This window comes from Protopterus annectens, chromosome 6.part0 (genome assembly GCF_019279795.1).
Source record: "Protopterus annectens isolate FY-2018-M chromosome 6.part0, PAN1.0, whole genome shotgun sequence".
Classification (NCBI taxonomy): Eukaryota; Metazoa; Chordata; order Ceratodontiformes; family Protopteridae; genus Protopterus; species Protopterus annectens.
Window position 1 is genome coordinate 675,434,631 of NC_056737.1, and position 19,653 is coordinate 675,454,283.

The 19,653-nt window shown below is 39.4% G+C and overlaps 1 protein-coding gene across 1 annotated transcript in view; it reads right to left on the bottom strand.

Annotated features, from left to right (window-relative positions):
• Window positions 1-15,343, bottom strand: part of CDCA4 (cell division cycle associated 4) — a 71,185-nt gene extending 55,842 nt beyond the window's left edge. Inside the window, exon 1 of the mRNA XM_044074360.1 lies at window positions 15,124-15,343. The gene's annotated coding sequence lies outside the window, so the exon portion shown is untranslated. The remainder of the gene's footprint in view (window positions 1-15,123) is intronic.
• Window positions 15,344-19,653: the final 4,310 nt, after the last annotated feature.

The following is a 19,653-nucleotide window of genomic DNA, read 5'->3' on the forward strand; positions in this document are numbered from 1 at the left end:
CATGAAAGCAATGGCTCCTTTGCTGGGGTTTGAAAACCACATTTTTTCCTATTTGCTCCAAGAAAACGGTTGCCAACTACTTCTCAAGGATGAAGAATAAAATTATGTACAACTTCTTCAGCCTCTATTTAAACTTTTTAAATCTAGTTTTAGTACTCAACAGTTTTGGAGACACATTTACAATAACCTGTTTCTGTAGTGAACTGTTGCACAGGTTTTTTCCAGCAAGTTTAGCAGGCTGTATTTTTAGGATGTTGTTACAGAGTATGTATGCTAAACTACCACCTCCAAAGCAACTGAGGTTTGCAAATCAGTCTGCTTAAGGTTGAGTCACATGACACAGCTACAATGTTTTAAATGCAAACAGAGGCGTTTTCATGACAAACAATTAACATTATTAGGTACAAAATTAATGCATCGCTACAGGCAAAAACAGAAAAATACATGTGTTTTATAACTTTATCACAAACTTCTATTTAACCAAAATCTGCCAGCACCACAATAGCTGCTTACTATTTTTAACTTTTTCCTTACCCCAAATGCCTTCATGGGAGGCAGACATGCTGATGTGATCAATTTTTTGGAAAGCTATTTCTTACCCATAACGGACGGTGAGGGTGCAGCTGATTATATCATTACGGTTTGCTTTAGTTGTCAGATCAGTCCTCTTCACTCAGAATGGTGGTGTAAAATACTGTAAAGTTTGAGAATTCTCAGTAAAAATGACTATTTTGCAGCAACTCTTACGTATATGCTTCCTACATACGTATTTCACTATCTATGAAAACTTATTGAAAAAGGAAAAAAATAAATGAGATAATGTAACCTTTTTTACGGGATGAAAACAAACAGCCAGCCAGTAAATGGACACTGTTGCCACAAATGAATAACAATAAGAATGAAGAAAACAGCAGCAGTAGTACAAAGTACGGCTCCAAGTCGCATATAAAGTAGACAAATATACTTTTATTGTTAGGTAAGCGCTTTCACCACCAACTGTGGCTTCATCAGACCATATACAAATATAAAACCAATTAAAACCGTTTTTAAACATTTATTCTCCAACTAATTAACTTCAAAATTCTCATTCAGCAAATCATTGCACTACGTCCCCACCTCCAAGTGCATTGCAACTGTCAATTTGTAAAAGTAGTATTACATTCACTACATATCTCTAAAAATATGAAAGCACCAACCACTATAATAAATAACAATCCTTATTTTGTCTTAGTTATATATTATTTGAATCAGTTTAAAACAATACATGTTCAGATCAATATAAATGCGTAACCATCTAAGCATTTCTGACTTTCCGTCATTAATTCATGACCTTTTCTATTCCATGTAAACATATGCAACTAAACAAGATGCAGACGCATATCTAACTAAAATCAAATGTAGTTAGCAAAACATATTGCCTCACCCATTCTTAAAAGCTTATTTAAAACGTGTTAGCACATCGCAAAGTGCTGTAGATAAAAGTTTGTATCTGAAAACATATGCATGTCACCTTATTTGCAGTTATATACATCTACACACCAGAATCGGTACACTGTATGGTAACATCGTTCAATCGAGGAATAATCCTTCAAATATTATATCCATATGCTTGGATATATATAAAAATATATATTGTATACAAGCCAAATCCTGCATTTATTTACAAAGGCTTCACAGACTCGCAACTAAGTGTCTAAGCGCATGTCTCATAACGTCATTCCGCCAGACTTGTATACACGAGTATACTTTTACATTTTTAATACTAACAAAAATCATGTCCTGCATAGCGATCCATCCAACAAATTAATAGATGGATACAAGCATCGCATAATTCCCCAAAGTAGGAGAAAAATGTTTTAATCTAAAACAGAAATGAAAATAAAAATAACTACGTATAACATCCACTATATCCAAGCATATACAGCTTAAATCAGAACCAGAGTATCCAGCGGAGTATCATTAATTTATTTACCAGATACTAAACACCAATTTTAAACACACAAACTGCATAATAAATTATATGAACTAAGCAGCATTATAATTGTTTGTTTTAAATAAGGGTCAATCAGGATAACTCCCAAATTATTTATGGCTATTAAAACTATATACGAGCTATGAAATAAACCTTAGAGATATCTCCATCTAGTAGCAAGCAAAAATATATAAAAAACTTTACATATTAGTTTCAAAATATAATTTATATAACCTCATCCTTACAGTAGATTACTAGTATGAGACAGTTGCATACGCATACTATACTTTTGATGGGAACAGCTATACATGCCATATTACATATAAAAAGCAATTCCACACATCTCATCCAATAATATATAGCCTACATGCAATCTACCTCACATCAGGTTAACAATTCAAACATTAATATATATATATTGGGATGAATTAAATTAAAATGTCAACTGGAATATACTTTAATGCATGCAATAACCTCATTAGTTCAGGGACATAATCCATCTCAACTCACTTTTTTCTGTTAAATTCCTTACACTGCCCATCCTCTGTCCCTAATATAACAGCAGTCACCTGTAGAAGTAGAAACATAATATATGTGTAATATATGTGTCAGTGTGAATGTTGTTTGTACTTTTATGTGGGCAAGACCAACAGAACATTTAGAGAACGTATAAAAGAACATATTACTAGCATAAGGAATGGGGATTCAGTTACTGCCTTGTCCAAACACATAGAGAGTAGTGGCAGACATCATGATTTTAAGTTTATGGCACTAGAGGAAGTTATAATTGGACAGAGGATGGGCAATGTAAGGAATTTAACAGAAAAAAGTGAAATGAGGTGGATACTTAAACAAAGAGCAGATAAGGAAATGGGACGTCACCTATTTGATTAAATCTTATAATATATCCTTGTAAATATACAAATCATTGAAGGATGATACATTAGAAAAGTATCCATTCATTTTAGTATAAAGAGGCCAACTGATTATGTCCCTGAACTAATGAGGTTAATAATTTGAGAGTTATCCTGATTGAGGCCAACTGATTATGTCTCTGAACTAATGAGGTTAATAATTTGGGAGTTATCCTGATTGACCCTCATTTAAAACAAATAATTATAATGCTGCTTAGTACATATAGTTTATTATGCAGTTTGGTGTGTTTAAAATTGTTGTTTAGTATCTAGTAAATAAATTAATGATACTCCGCTGGATATTCTGATTTAAGCTGTATATACTTGGATATAGTGGATGCTATATGTACTTACTTTAGTTTATTTTAGATTAAAACATTTTTCTCCTATTTTGGGGAATTATGTGATGCTTGTATCCATCTATTTATTTGTTGGATGGATCGCTACTGCAGGACATGATTTTTGTAGTATTGAAAGTGTAAAAGTATACTCATGTATACAAGTCTGGCGGAATGACGTTATGAGATGTGCATAGACGCTTAGATACAAGTCTGGCGGAATGACGTTATGAGATGTGCATAGACGCTTAGTTGCGAGTCTGGGAAGCCTTTGTAAATAAATGCAGGATTTGGCTTGCATACAATATATATTTACATATATATCCAAGCATATGGACATATCTGAAGGATTATTCCTCGACTGAATGATGTAACCATACAATGTTCTGATTCCGGTGCGTAGATGTATATAACTGCAGATAAGGTAACAAGCATATGTTTTCAGATACAAACTTTTATCTACAGCACTTTGTGATCTGCTAACACGTTTTAAATAAGATTTTAAGAATGGGTGAAGCAATATGTTGTACATTCTGCTAACTACATTTGATTTTAGATAAGATAGGGATGCGTCTACATCTTGTTTAGTTGCATGTGTTTAGATGGAATAGAAAAGATCATGAATTAATGATGGAAAGTCAGAAATGCTTAGATGCTTGCGCATTTTTATTGATCTGAGCATGTATTGTTTTAAGCTGATTGAAATAATATACAACTAAGACAAAATAAGGATTGTTACTTATTATAGTGGTTGGTACTTTCATATTTTAGAGATATGTAGTGAATGTAATACTACTTTTACAAATTGACTAATGCAATGTACTAGACTGTCATTCACATTATGGGGGTGGGGACGTAGTACAATGATTTGCTGAATTAGAATTTTGAAGTTAATTAGTTGGGGAATGATGTTGTTGTTGTGTCTTTCGGCTTTTCCCGTTTAGGGGTCGCCACAGCGGAACTCCGGTCCACTAATGATTGGCAGTAGATTTTTATGTGCTGAGTTGCCAGCTCTGACGCACAACCTTCAACGAAGGTATGCCCATTCACGCACGTCTCCACACAGAAGATGCTCTAGCTGAGAATCGAACAGGACGTCTTACTGTGAGTAAATGTTTATAAACTGTTTTACATTGGTTTTATATTTGTATATGGTCTGATGAAGCCACAGTTGGTGGAGAAAGCACTTGCCTAACAATAAAAGTGTATTTGTCTACTTTATACGTTACTTGGGAGCCGTACTTTGTACTACTGCTGCTGTTTTCTTCATTCTTTTTTAAGGGATATTTTGTGAGTTTCAGTTCTATTTCCTTACCTGGGTTACCCAAGGCATTACACTGCTTGACTTGCAAAGCTCAGTTAGTTAGCTTCTCTGTGGTGATCAGGTTTATTGACTTTCGATTTATAAAGGTTTAACATGCTTGCACCCCCAGAAGAAGGAAAATGCGCAACATGCAGAATCAAAAAGTTGTTAATTTGAGCAAGCATAGATGTATGACCTTAGTGAGTGTGGAACAACAACAAAAAAGCTACATTTACCATTAGTTTAACTTAGTGAAATGCTTCCAGACATGATAGGACTTGTAATGCAATAGCAAGGTACATCAATTTATAATGAAAATATTAAACATTTCAGCCTCAGCATGGTGTGCAGTGAGAAAGCAGATTAGGATAGAAATGCCAAAGAGTTGATGAAATCACCAAATCACGCTTTTTTAAATTTGTGAAAATATGGAGATCATTCTCTAAGGATAGAAATACACTCGGCAGTGATGTTTTATGGTGTAGCTGCCATTTAAATTTGACCAAGCACTTAGTAGTGGAAGTTTGGGCATGAATGGATGAAACTAGTGATAATCAGCTCCCAGCTACATAAACATTTCTAAACAATAAAGAATAATCATATCTTGAAATGGATACTTTCTAGAACCAGGTGCACCTGGATATCCTGTCACTGAAAATCACAAAAGTGCTGCACTGAGACACACTACAAGCAAAAGATACCACAGACAAGAGTTGCAAGCCCACCATGAAGGTATTCAACTGAAAACAAAGAATACAATAATGCAAACATATCCCACTACTCAAACACAGGTAATGAATGGTAAAAAACAGCAGCTATTTAAAAGCATACAGTTGCTCTGGCGGTAAAGATTGTGAAGATATACGTTATGCCTCATCTAAGTCCAACAATACATGCACAATATTTTGGTGAACTTCCATGATACACCCCCCCCCCCACAAAATATCTGTGCAAATACAAAGATCTCATCCACTATTCAATAGGCAGGAAGAACCTGCACCACTCATCCTGAATCAGAGAGGCCTTTCTGTTAAATAAAAGTTGATTTCCCAGCACTCTTGACACAAGATTTCCAAGGGAAGGTGAGGAGTGTGATCTTTCTGTAAATGAAAAACACCTTCCGGTTCCCATTTTTGAAATGGGAAACCAATATATATTTTAACAGCAACATCCTAAAAAAAATTCAGCATCTTCTGCATTTACAGAATATTTAATATATTCCCACAGCCTTGCTAAAATGGAATTATATAACTTCCGAAGTGACCTCACTACCGAAATTAATCTAGCTCCACCTTCTGTTTGTGACACTGCCAACTCAGAACAGGGCATGTTTCCTGAATTCAGGAGTTCCTCACAGAAGTTACCTTCTCCTCTCCACTATACTGCCTACAGATAATGTTATCCGTTTAGCTTCAAGTGACTGATTGCCAGTGTACAGGAAAATGATTTGCTGCACAGTTTGAAGTGGCGGTTATGAAAATCAGCGCAAGTAGACTGCTCTCTCCAACTGGGTGGGGAGCAGCTACATCACATGGAGGAGTTTAACATCTTCAGTTCTTGCTCATGAGTGAGGACTCTGAAAAGAAATGTAAGATTAAAAAAACTTATTTTCAAAATGAAACGTGTATAAAAAGTGAGCTAGCTGTTAACAGCTTTACTAAACTGAAAACAATTTGCGCACATAATTAAATTAAAAAGAAAACAAGCACTGCACCTGCCTTTTCAGTTAATTAAAATGTGAAAGAAAATGTGTTAATATATATGCAACTGCATGCAACTTAAAAGTAAACATTTTAAAAGTAAAATGCAATTTAATTCTCAACTAAGCAAATGCATGTACCACTATGAAATCTAATACTGCTTGGAGATGCATGCCAAGTCAAGGGTGATTCCCCATCTGGACTATGGCTTACTGAATTGCACCCTTCCCATGGGACATTTGATTATAGAACCAAGAAGGCATCTTCCAAAATTTGAAAAATACCAGCTAAAGGAACTCCTCCTTAGGGTTTACATAAGCAAAGGTAGACTCTTAATTCAATTTAGTCAGTCAAACTACTGTAGTTTGCTTTTTGTGAGAACAGTGGGCTCAGGCTGCATTATACTGCATGTTATAGTTCACAGTTTAGCTGTTAGAAACATCATCATAATCCCCACCTCTCTCGCTTCAATGCCACTCTCCTACCTTCGACAGTCATATCAGACTTGTTGCAGGTCTTCTTTCACAAAATTCATCCACCTCTTTTTGCGGGACACCCTTGTTTCCTTTTGTCTTCTTCCTAACTATCCCAAGCCTTCTTCAACAGATAGTCTTCTGCTTTCCTGCACATGCTCACAAACCACCGTAATCTCTTCTCTTTGACCTTCTCTGTAGTTGGAGCCACTTAGGCTTCTTTTCCGATGTCCTCATTTCTTTATCTGTTCCATGGTGTGCGAACTACCACTCATCTCAGGCACTTCATCTCCATCACCTCAAGCTTCTGAAGCTGCTATGCCTTCACTGCCCAGGTTTCCATACCATACAGTAGTACTTGTCTCACCATTGTTTTGTACACTTAACTTTTCAGCTTCTTTGGCATTCTTGTGTCACACACTACCCCCAACACTCAGTGCCAGCTGGCTACAGCCCCTCTGACACTAGCTTTGACCACCTCATTCAGACCTACCTTCTCAACAACCACTCCTCCCAAACACAAAGTTGTTAACCTGTTCAACAATTTTCCCATCTATCTCAATTCTCAGCTTCTTCTGCTTTCCTCCATTCGCTGCCATTATAACTGCCCTATCTACATTTAGTTTCATCCTGAGTGCCTTCAGTTTTGCATTCTATTCCCCTACCATCTGCCAACGTCCTTCTTCAGATTCTATTCTGCCTGTAATGCCACATCATCTGCCTACAGCTTTGTTGACTTGTCCCCTCTAACCTGTTTGCTAATGTTATTCATCACCAGTATAAACAGGAGTGGGCTCAAAGCTGAACCCTGATGCATACACACTCCTACTGGGAACCACTCTGAAAGTCTAAACACTGTTCATGCATAACCTGCACTAACTCGACCAATGTTTCTGGAACTTTGAACCACTGCAGGACTGCCCAAATGACCTTTCTTGGGACCTTGTCATATGCTTTCTTCAAGTCTAACATTGCCAGCTAAACACTTTCCTCATCTCTAGCTTCTTCTCAACTATTTGTCTTATGGCAAATATTGGGTTTGCTGTGCTGCATCCTGATTTGAATTTGAACTGCTCATCTCCCGTCTTACTTTCTGCTACTCTTTGTATTAGTTTATCAATCGCCTTCTTTAGGACTTTCATGTAATTAGCTGTTAAAAACATTTTTTTTCCAGAACATTAAAAAGAAAATGTTCAAGCAGAGAGGGAATCTGTTTTACAAATTCTACACAATTTGCTTATTTATTTCAAAATAAAATGATTATTTCAAGCAGGCAATTTTATTATTTAACCTTGAATGTTTGTGGCAAATGCTTTACTTATTAGCTTAAGATTTTACTGGTCCCTCTTACTGTATGGTTCTCCACTGTTTGAAAGGTCACCCCGCTCAGCGTCAATTTCTACCACTTGAATATTTACAGCTTTTTTATGGAAACCAGTAAAAAAAAAAAAAAAAAAAAACAGGGAAGAAACTGGAGAGTTACCATTTACATTTCCGCAATAATTTTGATCAAGTTTTCACTACTATTGGTTAGACCGCACTCAACCAGTGTGAGGGGAGTGAAATCCTGCTTATATCTATGATCACCTACAATGTAAAGGTTATTTGGGTGTGGCAGGTGTTGGATATTACTATTATCATCATCATGGCAGAAATGCATGTTTATCATACACACTCAAGGCCAGTTGTTTTATACATACTGATATCAACCGGGAGGGGGGGGATTCAAACCAATATCCTGTCTGCATCATCTCACATCAAACACTGATGGTAGCAATGTACAAGTTAAAGCCCACAGCCCCTGTACACCACAGGTATCAGGAGACATACCAGTAGACTGGTGAAGCAGAAACAGTACTGACTTGAAGTGAAAACAGAAACATGGAATGAAAGTCAAGCCATGGTCCCATCTTTACATATATTCATGAACTATGAGTAAGTGATTAAAGGCATAAGATTGGACAAAAAAATTATTCAGCTGCTCTTACTGTAATTGTGTTCTACCACCTTTGTTACCTTAGTTTGCTCTTCTGTATGCTCTTATTCTGCACTTACTAGTGATTGTTAGTAGTCTGATTACATTTGTCTGCTATTCTATGCATCTTAGTTTTTGTTTTAGCACTTGTGTTTCAGGCCAGTTATTTTACATTTAAGGTTTTTGCAGACAAACCCTCATCAAACCCTGCTCTCCCTAAATCCACCAAGTATTCAGAGCATTGCATTTCTGTGAATTTGTACAGAGCTGACATAGCAGAGAGCCAAATTCTCGTGTCTGTGAGCAGAGTTGGAACCTTTTCCCATCTTATATTCCAAACTAAGTACACTTTTTGCAACTCAGTTTGCACTGTGCTGTATTTATTTGCTTTTTTATTTATATATTTGGCATAGTGTTTCTGTCCTTCGTTGTTGTCTGCACTTTGTTTCTCAGGGTTACTCGGAAGCTAGTTTCAAGTAAGGGTTGTTGAGCCAACCCATTTTAACTTTTTGTCATTGCCTGAGGTGCATTTTCTGTGTTGTACTTCCATTGCTAGAATCTCCTGTGATCTGACTGAGTGTGCTTCTCAAACAATCTGGAAATACAGAGCTGATAAGTATATTTTTGGCACTTTTTAATTGTTCAGAGTTCTGCACTGTCTTAATTTTTGCTTGACTGACATTGTTTTCTGATACTCCAAGTGCCTCCGTTTTTATCCAAGTGCCTCCATTTTTATTTTTTCCTAATTTACTGCTTCCTGCATTTGTTTTTAGTCATTTTTTAAATTTAACTGTGTTTATTTAAACTGTATTTGCTTTAATACTGCTATGCACTCAAGTGTGCTAGCTTGCACTGCATTTGGATTGTTTTTACTGCTGTTTTAGCTGCTTTTCTGTTAAAAAAAGTTCTAAGCTTGTTTCCCACCTTTCCTGTAACTAGTCTAATCCAGATTTGCTGTATCCAGGACTATTTGTAAACTTCTGAGCCACCCCCCAGCCTTCTAGCTTATCAGTGGGAGTGGTAAACACTAGGTAACCTATCTTCCACAACAGGAGTGGTTTCTGGCCCAGAAACTGTAGTTTATTGGCCGTTCGGGCAGTTTTTCCATCTCTTTCAACTTTCTGGTTTAAAAGCCTGCATTTGTGTGGGTTTATGCTTGTTTAAGCTCCACCTAGCGGCGCCAAGCTGAGGTAAACTATTACTGGTGCCAGAAAGTCTGCTCTTCAGTTTTTCCCTTGAATCTTGCTAGTTCTTTCTCTCTTGCACTTCAAATAGCTTAACTGCTTTGCACTAACAGGTTTTTGTAGCAATTACTGTAGCACACCCAAGTGCCATCAGCACTCGTCGTTCTTCACGGAAATAGCTCCAGTACTTAGCAGTTATGACCACCCATCCTGGCATAATTAAAGGGCAGTTTCCTGTGCTTTCTCATATTAACCTGATGCACTTGGGCATTCTGAGGCAGTGTAGCAACTGCCTCATGTACACAGACAACTCTCTCTTCCCTCCCAACACTCAGGCTTGTGTGACATGCACTTATATCACCAAATTAGAAGCTACGCACTCTCCAGCCAAGATCGGACTAGCTGGTCAAGAGGAGAAGATCAACACCAGCACCACACCACATGGAACACACAGCCCTCCAGAATACCCACCATCACATCTCTCACATAAAAACTCAAACCACACACCCAGATTCACGGAGGCTCTCAATAGAAATTACCCAAACAGCAGAGACCTCCAAGACAGAAATGCACTTGACCACCACAACACAGCGCAAACCACAAGACACACAGCTCACCTCCACAGTGTGCCCCTCAACCTAAGCCCCTAAGTCTAAACACCTTGCCCAATACACTAATCATAGGTGACTCAATAGTGAGGCACACAGGATGTCCCACTCACTAGGTTGAATAAGGAGAAGCTAACAGTCAGCTCTCTATCAGGTCCCAGAATCCAACACATATCACACGCCCTCTGTCATTGTCCATGTGGGTGTGAATGACCCGAGACGCACCTCTCTGGACTACATGAAAAGAGACATGGTGCAGCTCTCGGATTGTATGACCCTAGCCCTGAGCAGTATCCTACTGTCACCCAGAAGGATACTGCAGTACAAATAAAAAATGATTGACTTCAACAATTGGCTAAGTTTCTGGTGTCATTCTAAGGGGATCTAGTATCTGTCTGGTTGGGATGACATGAATGACAGACCTCGATGCTTTGCCAGAGATGGCCTGGATCTGTCACCCCTGGGTTTCCAGGTACTGGCTAAGCCTCTTGCCACCCCTATAGTGCATTTTATAAGTGGTGTTTCAAAGACCAAATTACCACTGTAACAGCTATAAATAAATGCAATCTGAGGGTCATGCTGCTCAACGCTAGAAGTCTAAATCTCAAGATGCACTTGCTTGAAGCACTCCTCAAAACAGAGAACATCAACATTTGTGCTCTTAACGGAGACCTGATTTAAAGCAGCAGAAAGCACCCCTGCGCTACCAGGCTATAACTCATTCCACACCTTTCAGTCCCGAAACATGGGCTGTAGGTTCAAAGGCAGTGGTGTATCCACATTCATAAAGGATACACACACCTTCAGACTAGTAGCCCAGCATAACGTATCTGAGATACTTCAGGCACAACTAACACTGGGTAAGATGGCAATCCAGGTCATAGCCTTCTATAGATCCCCAACCATGTCCCTAGACTCTCACTCCATGTTCCTAAGCACCCTGGAATCTATCAAGGTCCAATCCAACACGCTCATACTAGGAGACATCAACTACCCCTCCATCAACTGGGACTACTACTCAAGCTCCAATACACTGGCCCAAAGCTTCCTGGAATTCATCAATTCCAATTCCTGACCATAAACTAATCACCAGAGAAATTCACATCTCATCCAGACCCCCCTGCAAAGGTAACCACCTTGAAAAACTTCTCCAAAGCACAATTTGGGCTCCTAAAAACAGAAGTGGCTAACTTCACAGCACCCATGTCAATGGAAAATAGCTGCATGACTGCCGAATCATATACCAATGCACCGTACGGACATATACATAAATGCATGGAACTAGCAATACCCAACAGAACCAAGACACTCTCCGCCAAAAAAAAAGGAAGCTAATCTGGTGGTTCCCTGCCATTAATAAACTCTACAACAGAAGGAAGAAACTGTTGCAGAAAAAGGTGAAGTCCCAAGACTGGAAAAATTCCCTTATTAGCCTCAACAAAAAGTTGAGATCCCTCATCAAATCCTCTAAAGCCAGCTTTGAAGGCAGAATTGCAGCAGAGACTAAAAAACAATCACAAAGCCTTGTATTGTTATATCAAGAACCTCCATGGCAACACCCAGATTTACTCTCGAGTTACTGCACAATGGTACCTCCTATACTGAGCCAACAGATATTGCCAACATACTGGCCGACAGATCCAGTGCCAACTTTACCCCCCCAAAGGACCAATCACAATACCGGAAGAATGCTAGGCACCCAGCATTACTGCAGGATGGGTTAAAGCTGCATTGTCCAAGGCCAAGAATACAGCTTCCATGGGACCCGATATCATCCCTGCTGTGTTCTACATGAACTACAAAGCAAACTGGCACCACATTTGTGTGCCCTGTTTAGTTACAGCCTCACCTCAGGCTTTGTCCCTTCCGAATGGCGCACTGCTACAGTCATCCCTCTCCATAAAGGGGGAGGAACTACAGACCCTGGGAATTATCGCCACATTAGCCTGACGAGTCTGATATGTAAAGCTATGGAGCGCATCATCATGGACCTGATTAACAAAGATACAGGAAATCTCCAAACTCAAGACCCCATGCAATTTGACTTTATGAAAGGTAGATCATACCTGTTCAACCTGGTTGACTTCTCTGAGTCAGTCACCAGGGCTGTGGATGAAGGTAAGGCAGTGCATACAGCCTACCTCGATCTGGCCAAGGCCTTTGATACCATTCCTCACTCGGGAATTATTGATAAACTCACCAAACAAGGCATTAACCCCTATACCACTAGGTGGGTTGTAAATTGGCTCGCAAATACAACAAACAGTGTGAAAGTAGTAGACTCCAAGTCAGACTGCTGACCAGTCACAAGTGGAGTCCCACAGGGATCAGTCCTGGATCCTCTTCTGTTCAGCATCTACTTCTCAGAAGTCCAGGTTAACACAAAGGAACACTGGCTGACCAAGTTCAGAGACGACTGCAAGCTGGGAGCCATTATTAACTCCCCAAGTGATACACACATCCTACAGAAAAGCCTCACTAAGACCAATGACTGGTGTCGAAACTACGACCTTACGCTTAATGGCAAAAAATGTGTCGTTATCCCCTTTGGTAAAAACTCATTTCCCACTAATTACCACATCGATGGGAGCCCACTAAACACAGAAGGCATTATAAGATCTGGGGACGCAGGTTGACAGCAACCTCTCCTTCGACCACCACACTGCCACTGTGGTCAGAAAGTCCTTCTATGTCTAATATGTCATTACCAAGGGTTTTGCATCCAGGAAGAAAGAGGTCATCGCCTCTCTCTACTCTTTCCTCATTAGACCAATCATTGAGTATAATGCCCCATTTGGCGTATACCTCACTACATAGCTGCAACAGCTGGAGAACCCACAGAAGTACCTCACGAAGAGGATCCTAGGAATTAAACACATGCCCTACACAGACAGAAAATATTCCAGCTATTCTCTATTTCGTATCGCCTACTTAGAGGCGATCTTTGCTTGACTTACAAAGCCATGTCTGTCCCAGTTCTGTTAGAAATGCTACATCTAAAGAAATCACAATCCCTCCACACCACAGAGCCCTCAATCTCATTACCACAATCAACAGAACATGCTGGAGGTACAGGTTCCTCACCCAGAGACTGCCCATGCTCTGGAATACACTTTCCATACATGTCAAGAAGAGCACCTCACTGTCCCTCTTCAGGAGAAATCTTGATGAGTTGGGTGGGTAATAGAAAGTTCACCCTGGGGATCACTCCAGTGGCTCTACTTGATAGAGGCATTGGGAACTAACATTGGGTGGCACGATGCCAGGGCACTTCTATGGGCTTGGCTTGTAAAGGCTCCAGGGCAATTAGCCTATTATACACCTATGAACCTATAAACAAAGGCAGGAAAAATGAGTGTGTTTTACAGGCCAACTGGGATCACTGTCCATGGTACAGGGAAGGCTCAGCTATCGAGGTGGGGGGGGGGGGGTACTTACTCCTTTGCATTGTAAGAAATTATTTAAGGTGGTCTGGGTACCTTGTGATGAGGATGTCCATTCCCTAGTGCTTTCTAAAGAAAGGACGACAGGCTCAGACAACTGAAGGAGGGTCTGAGGAAAATCCAGGACATACTAGAATGCCTGTTTCTCACAGCTTCTCCGGAAATACCTGGGGAATCCCACAAAATGACATGGAGACTGTTGTTGGAAATAAGGAAGTTTGGTTTACTCATTGGGCTTCCTACCAAAGTAATGATCACCAAGACAAGTAGTTTAGAAAAATATGAAGATGGTAATTGGGACAAAAGAAAAGGTGTCCCTAGCTACTGTGTTAGTAATTTTTGCATCGCTGTCTTTGCTGCCCTGAAAAAGTTCAACACACTTCAGACAACTTTTATTTTGTTTATAGTCTTAACTTCTCTCCCCAAATGAACATTTTCTAAAACAGCTTAATTACTTCCCCAAAAAGGGGATTTGTTACACTACATCATATAGAACTACATAACAATTAGGTACAATTGTACATTTACTGATCAATTTATAGCGTCCTATTTGATTCTGTAAAAGCTGAATCATTCTCAAAAATGTGATTTGTTACGCAATAAATTATTTAGAACTATAAAATAATTATAGACAGAGCAGTATTATTTTGGCTGCAATCTATACTATGGCAGGGGCAGAAATCATACTCACGATTTATTTACACCTGGACTCTGTGCTACACAAACACCTATCCACCTGCAACAACTTTCGTGATCACATTTTCTAAGTAGAAAATGTATGGATGATTTTATGAATAACACTTCTTTGCTTAAACATGTACACCTAACATGATTCGAACTTGAATTTGTTTGTGGCTTGAAAATGAATGGCTACACACTAAACAAGATGTTAGAGCGGTTGACTATAGAGTTAAGCTACTTTCCAATTTAGTTTGGGTTTCCTAGTTAACAAAAAAAAACTTACTTCTGAATATTACCCATGCCTAGTCTCAAGTGCTTTTATTTTACGTTACGTGAACTATAGCAGTCCGCCAAAGTAAAGTGCATACTATGCAACTAGGGGGAGAACGAAAAGGCTTATATCTGAACACTGACCACCGATTAGGCCTGCCTGAGCCAATCAGCTGAGTTCTTATAGACTGATAGACTCCGTGCTTGACAGCCCAAAGCTGTACAAACATACCATATATTTACACTGTAAAATATAACATACCTTATAATCGAGCTTTGCTTAATGTTGTCTCATTTAGTGATCACAACCGTTCTTGAGCTGTCCCTTGCTTTCTCGTTCAGTCTTTCAGTTACCAATACCGATGATTGTGTCACAATCAATAATCTAGCCTCTCGAAGGCCTTCCTCTGTTCGCAGTCGTCTCAGAAACCAGATGCACTACGCGTGCGCAGATACGAAAAGCTATCTTGCAGCTGCGTACTTCATTCCTGCTTTCAGAACGTCTCTTTAAACTTCAGGTTGTTACACAACTTTAGTTTTTGAAGATTTGCAGTGAGCTATAGTCGTACTCGTACAACTACGTTTGAATTGACTGTTTTGTACTGTGAATGTTAAATAGGCTTAACTGTTATATTCACAATACACTGGTAACACATTTTGCTAGAAGCAATTTTATTATAGGATATATTGTAAGGTAGGTAGGCATAAACACACAAGAAAATCGGTGCATATCGCACCAAAATTATTTCAGAACTTTGGAGTGGCTGCATATTTGGTACGATCGAATGTGGCTGTATAAAACTAATAAATACATTTAGTCAGTATTGTCTTCTATACAATGTATTCTTATTAAATTTGTATTTGTTACACCTCAGGTAATTTATATTAAATGTCAGCTCCTGACAGTATGTGAGAACAGATAACACCAATGATCTGGTATTGTGTCATATGCTAGTGCTACTGAATGTGAATTTTGAATATACTTGTTGTTAACTACACTTTTTACAGATAACGCCAATTATCCGGTATTATGTCATGTGCTACTGTATGAGAATTTGTGAATTTACTCGTTTACTATATTTTTTCTTGGCTCTGAATTTTTTTCTCGACACCCGCACTGAAGTCTACGTAGCAGTTCTGTAGGTTTTGTGTTCTCCAGGCAGTGGTTAAAATGGGTTTTGTGCATTAGTGCGTTATTACGGTGGGCAAACAATAGGGAAAAAATCGCTCATAAAGCAGCCTGTTATTGTGTGTCCCCTCAACATTTAAGAAATCTAACACCTTTCCGGTGCTATACAATACATACTACTGAAATTATGCACCATTTCCAGTGGGTCGCTCCTATATCCATAAAAATTAAATTGTTTTGGAATAACTTATTCTGTCCACGAGAATGTGTTGCAGGATTTTGTATTTGTCTTGATAGTTAAAAGAAAATATGTGGCTTCTGTAAGTCACTCTGTTTCTGAGATGCTTGGAAAAACGTGAAATAAAGTAAATCGAGTATGCCCGCGCTATGGCTTTGGTACTTCTTTAATTATTTCATACTTTGATGCAGTGGCATGCCAAAATGGTAAGCAGGTATGCATACAAATCCTATGTAGGTGTAGATGCACGTAATCAACACCCCTGTACATTCAAACACTGAAAAGAGTGAGTATTGATAGTGCGTACAGCTGAGATATTTCAGAACGACTTGATCCTGAGATGGTCCTTTAGAGTCAGGGGTTTGGCAGAGGCAGGCTTGTAAAGGGTGATTTTTGTGAGGACGTGAAAAAATGTAACAAGGGTGATTTTTTTTCCCTTTCCCTTTTTACACATTTTTTTCTCCAGCATTAGGAACAAATAAAAATAATTGAGGACAATGGTCCAAAAGCAGGAACCTCTTTTTAAATATTACTCTAATTTACTTAAAACTTTACTAGAACAATAGGTTTTGCATCAGTATCCAGTTTCTGAACAAGAAGCATGAAATTCTAACGTTTGTCATGATTCATTGACTGTAATACTAGTTGATTTACCAAAATATCAAAAACTTTATGAGTGGCAAGGTAAAAATACCAAGCAATATTAGGGGCATTGTCCAAAATTAGGGACAGCTGAAAGGTATGCTTCTACATATTAAAAATATACAGCTTCTGATTGCTCCTTGTAATTGTAAAACATAAAAGACTAACTCAAGCAGTATACCATTAGTGATAAACAGTTAATGCACTGTGGCCTGAATGACCCTGAGTGTTTGAGTATAAGATTTGAGACCTTTAGGTTTACCTAAAATCTTGAGAGTTCCAGTGATGGCAACGGACCATTACTTAATGCCATGCATTTCACATTAATTCTTCAAAAGGCACTAGTTATTTTGCTAGGATTGGCATATTTGTCTCAAATCCTTGCATTACTCAAGGGCACTAATGATCTAGCTTTATTGTTTTTGCTACCATTGCCCTTGAATCACAACTTTATCAACATACAGCAAAGTATTAGTTCTCAAAACTAACCTTTATACATACTATGTAGTCTTCATTTTCTAGTCATTTGTTTTGTTTATCATTTAGTTGTTCAATAAGAAGGCTGACCAGGGACACTTTTTCAGTCACAACCTGAGCTGAGAAAGTATAGTATGCTCTAAAACCTGCTGGAAAGCACTAGGAAGCCTTAAACTGATACAAGCACTCAACTATCCTTGTTTATAAGGAGAAATTAATCGTAGGCACTAAAGATACAATAATTGCAAAGTACCTTGCCAAGGTAAGGGAAAACAGCTCTTGTACTTTACAAAAAAAAAAAAAAGCACCTAACCAGGTATGTCCAAGGGTCAGCTTCCGGTGATTTCTCCTGTCCACCTGGTGAATCTGGGCATACTGGGGCAATGCAGCAATTGCCTCATGTACACAGACAACCCTTTTCTCCTACCACCCAACAGTACAGCCTGTGAGAGATGCACTTACATAGCCAAACTGGAAGCAAAGCTCTCTCCAACCAAGATTGTGCTAGACAATCAAAAGGAGAAGGTTAACATCCACACTACACCTCAAGCAACACACAGTCCTTCAAAACCCTCACCACCAACACCCACACATAGCAACACTAAACCCACATATGTGGAGGCCGTTAACATTAGCCTGCCCAAGCAACAAGGACCTCCGAAGCTGAAACACAAACACCAATCAAAACCAAAGTATCACATAGCTCACAACACCAGTGTGCCACCCAACAACAGCCTCTAGGGCAAGACGACGTACCCGACACTTTAGTCATAGGTGACTCTATAGTCAGGCACACCGATGTCCCACTCACTAGGCTGAACAAGGAGAAAATTACAGTCAGCTGCCTGTCGGGTGCCAGGATCCACCACATAATGCATGCATTCAAGTCACTCCACAACTAGTACAAATATGACTCTGTCATTGTCCATGTTGGAGTGAATGACTTGAGACGTACCTCCCTGGACTACATGAAAAGAGACATGGAAGAGCTCTCGGATTATGTGGCCCAGGCAGGTATGACCCTAGCCCTGAATAGCATCCTGCCTTCGTCCAGAATGATACCACAGTATAAGGACAAAATGATTGACTTCAACAATTGGCTAAGCTTCTGGTGTCATTCAAAGGGGATCCAGTATCTGTCTGCCTGGGACAACATGATCGACAAACCACGATGTTTTGCCAGAAATGGTCTGCACCTGTTGCCCCTGGGATTCAGATTAGTGGCAAGGCTCTTGCCACCCTTATAGTGCCTTTTTTAGGCAAGGCTCAAAGGACAAAACCACCACCATAACAGGTGGTACAAGTATGCAAAATCTGAAGGTAATGCTACTCAATGCTAGAAGGCTAAACCTCAAAATGCACTCCCTCGAGGCACTCCTAAAAATGGAGAACATCAATATCTGTGCAGTAACTGAGACCTGGTTCAAGGCTCCAGAGAGTACCCCTGCAATACCATGCTACAACTCTTACCACACTTTACGGCCAGTCGGCCACCCAACCAGGAACGAAACACTAAAGGTAGAGGAGTGCCCATATTCGCCAAGGATATTCACGCCTCCAGGCTAGTTGCCCAACACAATGCATCCGAAATTCTCCAGGTGCAACTAACCCTAGGTAAGACTGCGATCCAAATTGTAGCTTGCTACAGATCCCCCACGATGCCCCAAGATTCTCACTACACCTTTCTAAACATACTGGAAAAGATTAAGATACAACCAAACACCCTAATACTGGGTGATTTCTACTACCCTGACATTAACTGGGAAAACTACTCATGTACCAACACCTTTGCCCAACAGTTCTTGGAATTCATAAATTCCAACACCCTGGATCAACTAATTCATAGCCCCAGCAGGGTCTCCAGTATCCTGGACCTGGTCATTACCAACATGGGAAATCCATGCTCCACACCAGTGGTCACCCCCTCGTTGGTTAGGTCTGACCATAAGCTAATCACCTTTGACATCCACATCTCACCCCCACCCCCAGTAAGGAAACATCCGTAAAAAACTCTTCCAAATCCAACTTCATGCTATTCAAGTCAGAAGTGACAAACTTCATGACACCCATGCACATGGGAACTGAAAGTTCAACTGACGAATCCTGCACTAAAGCACTGCACAAGCACATCCATTTGTGCATGCATTGTGCCATCCCAAATAGAACCAAGACACTCTCCTCCAAAAAAAGGAAGCCAATCTGGTGGCCCCTGTCATAAACAAACTATACAACAGAAGGAAGAAACTGTTGCAGAAAAGAGGAAAATCCCAGAATGCAAAAAACTCCCTTACCAGCCTCAGTAAGAA